Below are 12,139 nucleotides of genomic sequence, written 5' to 3'. Positions count from 1 at the left end.
AAATACAATTTCAACATTTTGCAGAAAACCTTCAGGGTCATGTTACACTGAAGTAATGTCTGCTATCACAGGAATAAGTAAAATTTGAAAATATTAAGAGGAAACTTTTAAAGTGGTAATTGTTCACTATATTAGTGGTTTTACTATATAATTGAATGAAGTAAATGCAGACTTGATGATCATAAGTTTATTTCAAAACATTAAAATCCTACAGACCTCGAACTATTGGACAGCAGATTACAAGTATAAAAGTATGTTCTTTGGTGCGTTGTGTCAGAAATGATGAATATCATGTCTCTTCTCTGACTGTTTGATGAAGAGATTGTTTTGATATCTGATCTGAGAACGTTTTGCTTTTAAAGGAGAAAAATGTAGCTAAGTGTCTTATGAGTTTGTGCTAATCGGATCTTTACCCCCTGTGTGTCGTAGTTCCTGGTGGTTCGGATGGTCCCAGTGGTGTGCTCATTTGCTCTGAGAACTATATCACCTACAAAAACTTTGGGTACCAACCAGACATCCGTTGCCCAATCCCACGCAGAAGGGTGAGTTTGTGTGGTTTCTGTTTGAGCGCAATCAACTAAACATCACCTTGAGAAGTCTAAACAGCTATTAGTATTGAAATGATGAGCTTTTCATGTCTCTTCTCTGACTATTTAACTGGAGACACATAAAGATCTCTGATCCTGATGTTCGTTTTGACCTCGTTTGTTTGTTTAGTTCTCAGTTATTGTGTTTACAGAATAAATTAAACACAGATGTGAATGCAGTGCATTTCTCTTTCAGAATGACCTGGATGATCCTGAGCGAGGCATGATCTTTGTCTGCTCTGCCACCCACAAGACCAAATCCATGTTTTTCTTTCTATCCCAGACATAACAGGGAGACATCTTTAAAGTTTCTCTGGAAACTGATGAGATGGTGAGCGCATAGAACTAAAAACCCAACTGTGTCATCTGTTTCTTTTTCATGGATGTATAAAGGCGTTGAATCAAAGTGTTATTAAATTAATAACTTTTGTGGCATTCAATTCTACATGGAAAGTCAGAATTTCTAACCTAAAATGTTCATGTAAAACCCCATTGAAGTTGTATTTGCAACTTGGAAAATTCAACCCAGACTTTAAAGAAATGTGGGTGTATGAAATTACCAGAACACAGCTGATGCTGACTATTTATTTTACATGAATAAAATGCATTGAAATGTTCTCCTACTTTATATTGGTTGGGCAGATGTTTGCAGAGAAAGATGTGTAAAATACTGTTAAAACCTCTGCTGAAAATTGCCTGCCTTCTAAACAAATCCATTGTCTGACTTAGAATTAAATGCAGTAGGTATATGCCGGTATCAGATTTTCATCTTACAATTAATTACTAATGCTTTTATCATGAGATATGGTATTATAACAATATTGAACTTTAGTTGCACAGAGTGTTGTCACAATGCATTTTAACCAGTTTAATAACTTTTTCCTTATAACAAAAATAACTGAACTTTTAAATACAATTTAAATAATAAAGTAAAAAGGTTTACACATTAAAGTGCAAAAGAATTATAAAGACCAATAGGTATCACTTTACAATAAGATCTCATTAGTTAGCCCTAATGCATTAACCTTAACGATGAGCATTAACTACATTTGATACAGAAGTTTTTAATCTTTGTTAAAAATAATACAGCTCCTAGTTCATGTTAGCTCATTAAATAACAGTTGCAGCTTTTGATTTTAATGTTATTAAATATTGGAATTAACTAAGATTTAATGTTTAGAAGATTTTTCATTGACCATTTAACTAAATTAACTTATGGAGCCCTAATGTAAAGTGTTACCAAACAAAGAATAATTTTTTTTCAAACAATATCAAAGGCATGTTATAAGTCTAGAATAAAATGTAATAATGTTTGAAAATAAATAGTTTGTCAAAATATTAAAGTATTTGGCGCTGTTGTGCATTGTGACCATTTGATTGTAAAAATATTCTTTACATGCATTTACAATTCTGAATAATTTGTAATTCTTGGTATTTTGAAGTGCCCACAATAACAAAATCGGTCATGTTCATTATCATGATATATTGCATTACAGAATCCCGGCACATGTCTAGAATGCAGTATTGTATAGTGGTTATTAATGACGCTCACAAGGAAATTGATTAAAGTGAAAGCTTTAATATAATATTGAGTGTTTCCAATGAACAGGAGTGAGATCTGGTGTCAGAATACACAAATGAGAGGTTGAAATGCTGGAAAGTGATTTAATGTCTATTCATATTTTAGGTTACTGAGATCAGGATGAAGTATTTTGATACCATACCAGTAGCTACAGCCATGTGTGTTTTGAAGACTGGTTTCTTATTTGTTGCTACAGAGTTTGGAAACCAGTAAGTGCCTTTTCAGTCTTGCACATTTTCCTTTTTCTTTGGAGTGTTACAAGCACTTGTTGCATAAAGAACATCTGTAAAGTTGCAAAGACTCAAATTCAAAGAGATATTCTTCATCAAAGTTAAAACAACTCATTCAAACACCCCCCACATGTCTACGTTACTATGTGGAAAATTTGCAGAATGCAGCCCAGATTTTCACGCAAAGGCGGCGTGTTTTCAGTAATCACAGTTAATTTTAAAGCAGCTATGTCTGGGAGATGCTGTGTGTATCCAGGCAAAAACACTTTATTTGGCCTTCTGAAATCAAAACTATGTCAAAATATTGTTACACCACATACACAAAATAATAATCTTAAAAAAAAAGCATCATATGACCCCCTTTAATCTGCACTGTAGAACACATTATGCTAAATAGCTTTGGAAGTGTGAACTCAAAACTTTTTTTTTCTTTTCTTTTGTTGTTAGCTACCTGTATCAGATTGCCTTTGGAGGAGGGAGACACATTATTTCTCCAACCTCGCCCCCTTAAGAACCTTGTGTTGGTCGACGAGCAAGAAAATCTTTCTCACATCATGTCCTGCCAGGTGTGTGAATATATTTTGCAGTGACGTAGAATTAATTTTTTTTTTTTTTTTGGTGCTCACTCAAGCTGGGAATTACTGACAGCAAGCGGGGTTACGTTATGTAATGTTAGCATGAGAGCAGATGTGTGGGAATGAATCACTGCTTGGATGACTGCAAAATTGAACTGCTTGTTTTGTAGTTACTAAATTGCAGAGCATTTAGTCAGATTTCAGTAATTGACACTGAAACACTTCAGGCTTTTTTTTTTTTTTTTTTCTCTTTGAACTATCAGTTCACTTATGTAATGAAGAAAGCTACACCAAGATTCCTCTCCAAGTAGTGTTGAATTTTTTTGTAACTGTACTGCAGATTTGGCTAATGAAGACACCCCGCAGCTATACGTGGCATGTGGCCGAGGACCCAGATCTACTCTGAGAGTTTTGAGACATGGACTGGAGGTTTGTGTTGCTAGGACTTGCATTTCGCTTGCACCTTTCACAACATGCTTGCAAAATGGAAATGTGACACCCACTGCATTAAGAAGTCCTTGACACTGTATGTGGTTTTACAGTTTCGATTATAGGTTTTTCCACAGACTATTTATATTTTGATGTGTTAAAGAATGCATGATTTCAGGTTTCAGAAATGGCTGTCTCTGAACTTCCCGGTAACCCCAATGCTGTGTGGACTGTCTGAAGGCATGTAGAAGGTAAAGGAGCCATTAATTTTGAGTGTGTGCATGCACATTAATTATGCAGACATGTTTGAAGTGAATATTCTGCAATCAATTCTTTGGAGAAAAAGAAAGGTATTTAGACTTGTCATTTTCCTGACAGGAAGGATTTTAGGGGTGCAACGGATCGTAGATGATCTGTGATCTGTACGGACCAGGCTCCACGGTTCGGCACGCATGAGATTCACGGATTAACTGTTAAGTTCAACCATCACAAAGTTTATCATTTGCACATGTTTTGTCTTGCCAGTATACACATTCAAGCAGTTTTAACTTGCACGCTTTATTATTTTTTTTTTAATGTGTGCTCAGCCACAGCCACACGCACATGAAGCATGCACATGCAGAGAGAGAGAGAGAGGCGCGATTCAGACACTGCGTGATTCCTATTTCACATACCCACAGTTATGTTAAGATAACCGCTTTAGTATTCTTGTAAACCCAGTCAGTTATGTCTTGTGAACATAAACAGGTGAGAAAGAAACTGGATGTTTGTGGGTATTAGGTCTGTGCATTTGGTCTTAAAGAAACAGTAGCTAATGAATAGTCTACCTGTTTCTGTCTGCTAATCAAATAACACCACAGCTCTAAAAAAGATTAATCGGCATTTAACTTGTGCAGTGAGCACTATTGTGTTAAACTTATGCACCTAAATTCTGATATCTGTAACTGATTTGTTTTCATGGATGCTTGTGATTTGTGTAATTGTTCTTATTTAATCTTATTACAAAATTTGAATTAAGAGATTAGTTTTTGCTGTGGTATAGAAGTACTTAAAATAAGATTTTTTTTTTTTTTTCTCTCCAGATCCGAAGAATTCTCCGATCTGTGACTCAAAATCCACATATATGACTCTGGACCACAAAACCAGTCTTAAGTGTCAATTTTTTGTTCAATTTATTGTTAGAGGTTTATTTATTTATTTATCTATTGTGGCTTTTGTTAAAAATATACCCCAGCGACTTAAGACTGGTTTTGTGGTTCAGGGTCACATAAGATCTGAATCGTGAATTTTGTGATCCATTGCACCACTAAAGGAAATGTTTTTTAGAAAGGCATTTAAACCTTAAAATGGTAACTTAACTGCAATCAAGATATGTACTCATGCCATGTAATGGCTTCTCAGAGTCCTGCAGGACCACACAAGCTGATTTCTGGTGCTTTTTGTAAAAGATTGAGCTCATATGCATAAGCAAGTACAGCCTAGATTCTCCTAGTTTTGCAGCATCCTCTCACTTGTAGGAACTTTTTACCAAGTCATATTCTAGTAGATAAACATTTGCTTGGCATGCACAGTGGAAGTTGGGCTCTCAGTCACGGTCACTGTCTGCCAGATATTTCTCTGAAATCATGTGATTCATGATTAAAGTTTTTGGCCTGTGCGTGCAGCCTGAGCTCTGCAAGGTTTTTATTGTGGTCCGTATACTGGAGTGGTTGAGGGATTCAGTTTCATTTTGACTGTACAGCTTTGTGAGAGGTAAGCAAATGGTGAATTGTTCATTTACTCAGTGTTGTTTAGTTACTATTAAAGAAAAAGATTTAGAATAAATAGCTTAAATTAAATATATATTTAAGTTACACAATGAAAACAGGTTATGTATGCATAGGACGATGACCGGTTTCAAGCTATAACGTGGTTTGGAATAGTCACGGTTTCAAAACCGCTAATATTTTCCATTTATACCGTTTCTGCGGTATGCATAGTTTTTTTTATGTGCCATCAAAGATGGAAAGTTCAGGACTCCTTAGTTGTGTGCAGCGCAGAGTGTAACAAGTCACAAGACCACTCCTCCGGTTGGTGTGAGCAGTCAGTGGATATGTTAACATGCAAAACAAAATTCCGATTGACGAATCTGAATGTAGTGTTTAAACAAACGATAAATAAAGTGATCGGGTTGATTTGTGCGTTTGTCACAAGCTTCAAATCGGATTAGTTTTTTTTGACATGCGCACACTGCACAAAAAATATAGTTTTTCACTGTTTGCACAAACCTTACATGGTTTCTTTGTTTTTAACAGCAGAATTAATATTTTTCCATTTATGGATAAATATACATATAATCTGCTGTGCCTTGCTGCCTATATTTTACATGCAGTAAAAATGCCCCTCTCCACATCCAAATTATTTGGTAGCCAGTAGCCGGTGAGAGTCACTTGTGTGTAGGATGACCGAAGGAGGTGAATCACTGGAAACTTTTCCCCATCAAAAAAAGCTGAAGTCAGCTGTATGGAAATTTTCTGGTAAAGTAGACTAACGATCTTCCATACAGATGATGTTTTAGTGCCGATAGCTAAGAAAATATGTCCAGGACATACATAAACTATATATGGGTCATCTTTATTTCTCCCTCTTTCACCCCCAATCAAGACAGAGACCCACCTGCCGTTTGTTTCAGTGTTGAAATAAATGCACTGTTTGGCTATTTGGCTTGCTACAAAGGCAGATAACATGGCTTAATATCTAGCTAACATCAGCTACTGTAGTTGCCTCCCTCACGTTACTTCACTGAGCGAGAAATGGCAGACTAAAGTACTACGTTTCTGCGATTTAGTACAATGATTACATTTAGCTGGTTATCACATCTATACTTTTAAGCCTCCTGCCGTTGTTTACATCTGTTAAAAATCATGACATTAAAAAAAAACAAAAAAAAACTGATGGCTCTCCGTTGTCTTTGTTGCTGTTTGAGTCTTGTGCAGAGAAAGAGGTGTGTGAGACACTCGTGCCCTCTCTTTTCTTGTGTATGTGTGTGCACAAATCCTCATACCTTACCACTCCAAACTTAATCCAGGAAAGGTGAACATTCCAGTATCATAACTTGTACTGAAAGATGAATGTATAGAGAGTGAGAAGGTCACCAAAAACCTTGTTGAGCTGCAGGTTTGACGGCATAAAAAAAAGGGAATTTTTTACAGAAATAGTTTTGATTTGTTTTTGATTATTGAGCTGCAGATTTAGGCCCAATCCCAATTCTATTTTATAGAATTTTATAGAAAATCCCAAATTTAGGGATCAGAGTATTGTGAAACAAAACCCATTCAAAAATGTGGGGGAGATTAACAAAAAGTGGACTGCAGCTGGAGTCAGTGCTTCAAGAACCACTACGCACCGATGTATGCAAGACATGGGGTCAGCTGTCTCATTCCTTGTGTCAAGCCACTCTTAAACAACCGGCAGCGTCAGAAGTGTCTCGTTTCACAAAAGACTAGACTGCTGCTGAGTGGTCCAAATTTATGTTCTCTGATAAAAGTAAATTTTGCATTGCCTTTGGATATCAGGGTCCCAGAGTCTGAAGGAAGAGAGGAGAGGCTTGCAATTCACGTTGCCTGAGGTCCAGTGTAAAGTTTTCACGGTCAGTGATGTTTTGCGGTGTCATGTCATCTCCTGGTGTTGGTCCACTGTGTTTTCTGAGGTCTAAGGTCAACACAGCCGTATACCAGGAAGTTTTAGAGCACTTCATGCTTCCTGCTGCTGCCCAACTTTATGGAGATGCAGATTTCATTTTCCAACAGGACTTGGCACCTGCACACAGTGCCAAAGCTACCAGTACCTGGTTTAAGGACCATGGTATTCCTGTTTTTAATTGGCCAGCATACTCGCCTGACCTTAACCCCATAGAAAATCTATGGGGTATTGGGAAGAGGAAGATGCGATATGCCAGACCCAACAATGCAGAAGAGCTGAAGGCCACTATCAGAGCAACCTTGGCTCTCATAACACCTGAGCAGTGCCACAGACTGATCAACTCCATGCCTCGCTGCATTGCTGCAGTAATCCAGGCAAAAGGAGCCCCAACTAAGTATTGACTGCTGTACATCCTCATACTTTACATTTTCATACTTTTTAGTTGGCCAAGATTGCTAAAAATCCTTTCTTTGTTTTGGTCTTAAGTTATATTCTAATTTTCTGAGATACTGAATTTGGGATTTTCCCTAGTTGTCAGTTATAATCATCAAAATTAAAAGAAATAAACATTTGAAATATCAGTTTGTGTGTAATAAATATAATATACAAGTTAAAATTTTTGAATGGAATTAGTGAAATCAACTTTTTGATGGTACTCTAATTATATGACCAGCACCTGTATAAACACACACACGTATATACAAACCTGATTCCAAAAAAAGTTGGGACACTATACAAATTGTGAATAAAAAAGGAATGGAATAATTTACAAATCTCATAAACTTATGTTTGAATCACAATAGAATATAGATAACATATCACATGTTTAAAGCGAGACATTTTGAAATGTCATGCCAAATATTGGCTCATTTTGGATTTCATAAGAGCTACACATTCCAAAAAAGTTGGGACAGCTAGCAAAAAGAGGCCAGAAAAGTTAAATGTGCATATAAGGAACACCTGGAGGATCAATTTGCAACTTATTAGGTCAATTGACAACATGATTGGGTATAAAAAGAGCCTATCAGTGTGGCAGTGTCTCTCAGAAGTCAAGATGTGCAGAGGATCACCAATTGCCTTAATGCTGTGGCGAAAAATAGTGGAACAATATCAGAAAGGAGTTTCTCAGAGAAAATTTGCAAAGAGCTTGAAGTTATCATCTAGAGTGCATGATATCATCCAAAGATTCAGAGAATCTGGAACAATCTCTGTTCGTAAGGATCAAGGCTGGAAAACCATACTGGATGCCTGTGATCTTCAGGCCCTTAGATGTCACTGCGTGACATACAGCAATACTACTGTAATGGAAATCACAACATGGGCTCAGGAATACTTCCAGAAAACATTGTCGGTGAACACAATCCACCGTGTCATTCGACGTTGCCGGCTAAAACTCTATAGGTCAAAAAAGAAGCCATATCTAAAAATGCTCCAGAAGCGCAGCCGTTTTCTCTGGGCCAAGGCTCATTTAAAATGGACTGTGGCAAAGTGGAAAACTGTTCTGTGGTCAGACGAATCAAATTTTAAAGTTCTTTTTGGAAAACTGGGACGCCATGTCATTCGGACTAAAGAGGACAAGGACAACCCAAGTTGTTATCAGGGCTCAGTTCAGAAGCCTGCATCTCTGATGGTATGGGGTTGCATGAGTGTGTGTGGCATGGGCAGCTTACACATCTGGAGAGGCACTGTCAATGCTGAAAGGTATATCCAAGTTCTAGAACAACGTATGCTCCCATCCAGACATTGTCTCTTTCAGGGAAGACCTTGCATTTTCCAACATGACAATGCCAGACCACATACTCCATCAATTACAACGTCATGGCTGAGTAGAAGAAGGATCCGGGTACTGAAATGGCCAGCCCTGCAGTCCAGATCTTTCACCCTTAGAAAACATTTGGTAAAAGGAAGATGCGACAAAGAAGACATAAGACAGTTGAGCAACTAGAAGCCTGTATTAGACAAGAATGGGACAACATTCCTATTCCTAAACTTGAGCAACTTGTCTCCTCAGTCCCCAGACGTTTGCAGACTGTTATAAAAAGAAGAGGGGATGCCACACAGTGGTAAACATGGCCTTGTCCCAACTTTTTTGAGATGTGTTGATGCCATGAAAATTAAAATCAACTTATTTTTCACTTAAAATGATAAATTATCTCAGTTTAAACAATTGATATGTCATCTATGTTGTATTCTGAATAAAATATTGAAATTTGAAACTTCCACATCACTGCATTCTGTTTTTATTCACAATTTGTTCAGGGTCCCAAATTTTTTTGAATTGGGTTTGTATATCTGATGTGTGTTTTTGTTTCCTTTTATGGTTGCAAATTAACCCACGTTTTGCCAAAGTTTCCAACCAGAGAATTGTGGCTTTCCTTTTCACAGATGAGTTTGATGCCTACATCATTGTGTCCTTCGTTAACGCTACCCTGGTGCTTTCTATTGGTGAGACTGTGGAAGAAGTGACAGACTCTGGTTTCTTGGGCACAACGCCTACCCTGTCATGCTCGTTGCTTGGGGAAGATGCACTTGTGCAAGTGAGCGACATCTCTCTGACCTACATGAACGCACAATATCCCATTGAACCTTTTCTGCTTCCTTGTTACAGCAAAAATTCACCCAAAAATGAAACCAGTCTTTTACAGGTTGTTGTAAGTTCTTTGATAGTGTTGTTTTCTCTCACCAGCTAGCTTAAATGTTACTGCACATGACGTAATGGCGTACCTTCAGCATGCAAACTATGTTTTTTTAAAATGCCATCTAGTACGTGACGATGCCAAGGAATAAAAGTAAATGTAGGCAAAATAAAATAATTTTTACAATAAGTTGGGCTCCATTGTGTAATAAGCAATTTAAAATGACACACATTTATTCCTCTGAATATGGAAAGGAAATAAAACCTAGTTCGTTAAGAGCATGACTCAAACATTAATGGGCTTATTTAAGTCCTAATATTTTTTGTTATTTTTATCACCATATCTCCCACATATGTGTGTGTTTGCAAGGCGGTGTTGCAAGTTGGTGAATGAAGATGCTTGCCAGGTTATGCGTCACTATTCTGCTTTATTAATTTATCCAGTGTAAAACTTTGATACATAAATGTGGCATTTTGTTAATGACTACAGGATTTAAGAGTAACCGCTCACTACCAGACATTGTAACTGTCTGTCACGGGCAATTCTAGTTTCATTTTCCATCAATTAATTTCTTAAAGTATTCTTTGACTATGTCATCATCATCTAGTGGCACAAAATGTTTTTTGGCCTGATGTCAAACTTGCTGACCCCTTCCCTACAGGTCTACCCAGATGGGATCAGTCATATCCATGCAGATAAGAGAGTGAATGAATGGAAGACTCCGGGGAAGAAGACAATTGTCTGATGTGCTGTCAATCAGAGGCAGGTGGTCATTGCTTTGACTGGAGGAGAGCTCGTCTACTTTGAGATGGACCCCGTATGTTGGCAGACATACTTATATCTTGCATTGTAACCTGAATATTCATCTGTTGTTTGAATATCTGTCTTTCCATTTAAGATTTCTCTCTTCCTTTCCAGTCTGGGCAGCTGAATGAATACACTGAGAGGAAGGAGATGTCGGCAGATGTGGTGTGCATGAGTTTGGCAAATGTGCCTCCTGGTGAACAGCGCTCCCGTTTCCTGGCTGTTGGGTTGGTGGACAGTACAGTCCGCATCATTTCCCTGGATCCATCCGTAAGCTACAATCTGCTTTTCTTCCATTGTTCAGCTGATTTGGACATTTAAACAAGGATTCTAGTCACTGTGCCCACTGCACTTGAGTGAAGTGTGTAATCTCTTTGTTGTACAGGACTGTTTACAGCCGTTGAGTATGCAGGCTCTTCCCGCCCAGCCAGAGTCTCTTTGTATTGTGGAGATGGGTGTAGTGGAAAAACAGGATGAGCTGGGAGAAAAGGGCACCATTGGCTTTCTATACCTCAACATTGGCCTGCAGGTTAGAAACTCTTGTGCTTGCTCTGGGGTGGTAGCAGAAATTTCATGTCTTTTCCCAGCGGCTGGCGAAATGGGAAATTGAGAGCTTTTTCATGTACTTTTGAGCAAGGCATGCATCCTGATTTTATCTGACATAGGCCAAAATCATATGCTAAAATCCCCCACCCCTTTCATATAATCGTCTTCACGCTCACATTCGTATCTGCCTCCATCCAAATCAACAGTAGAACCAAATTATCGCCCTACTTTTCTTTTTAGATGATCTGTTTCACTCAAATGTAAGGCACTGCAAAAGAAATGACCTGTTGCTACTTCGGTTTCATTGCACCTTTAATGGGTGAGGAGACTGATAAAGAAGCCTTCAGTGATGGATAGGCAAAAATGTGTATACTGGAGGCACACCTGTGAGTTCCCTTCAGCAACCTAAAAAGATAACTGTAGAACCCCTTATGGATGGAAAGTAGTTAGGTCAAACTTTTAAAAATGGAGAAGGGTGAATTGTTTACTGTAAGAAAAACACTACAAATGTGTCATTTGGGACAAGAGCTTTGAAAGGAAACCATAAGAAGTACAATGTGACTTCAGTGTGACTGCCCTGTTACTTGATGAAACAACTGGACAATCCATTGCTTCTTTCTTACCATAATCAACTCTTTGTTTGTAGAACGGAGTGTTACTGCGTACTGTTTTGGATCCAGTGACCGGAGACCTATCTGATACTCGAACTCGGTATCTTTGTTCTCGTCCTGTCAAGCTTTTCAGAGTCCGGATGGAGGCCCAAGATGCTGTGAGTCACCTTTACATTTTTTGTCTGTTGCGATGTCGCACAGCTTGCTAATTTGCTGACCTAAGTTATTACATGACCTTTTACTGTTTAGGTTCTGGCCATGTCAAGTCGTTCCTGGCTGAGTTACTCATACCAGTCTCGTTTCCACCTGACCCCATTGTCATATGAGACCTTAGGGATGCTTCAGGGTTTGCTTCCGAACAAGGTCCTGGCGGTATTGTTGCCATTTCCACCAACACACTGAGGTAAACACACACACCCTGTGTCTACTGTTCATAATGCAAGCTTTGTAGAACTTCA

General features: G+C 38.1%; 1 non-coding gene and 1 pseudogene across 1 annotated transcript; both read left to right on the top strand.

Moving 5' to 3' along the window:
- The window catches only part of LOC127977547 (splicing factor 3B subunit 3-like), a 29,052-nt pseudogene that overhangs the window by 3,129 nt on the left and 13,784 nt on the right, over positions 1-12,139 (top strand).
- LOC127978054 (small nucleolar RNA SNORD111) lies at positions 271-346 on the top strand. The gene has a single exon (XR_008158497.1). It is a non-coding gene; the product is annotated as a small nucleolar RNA SNORD111 (small nucleolar RNA).

This window comes from Carassius gibelio, chromosome B18 (genome assembly GCF_023724105.1).
Source record: "Carassius gibelio isolate Cgi1373 ecotype wild population from Czech Republic chromosome B18, carGib1.2-hapl.c, whole genome shotgun sequence".
NCBI classification, from domain to species: Eukaryota; Metazoa; Chordata; class Actinopteri; order Cypriniformes; family Cyprinidae; genus Carassius; species Carassius gibelio.
This window is presented reverse-complemented; position numbering and strand designations above follow the sequence as displayed.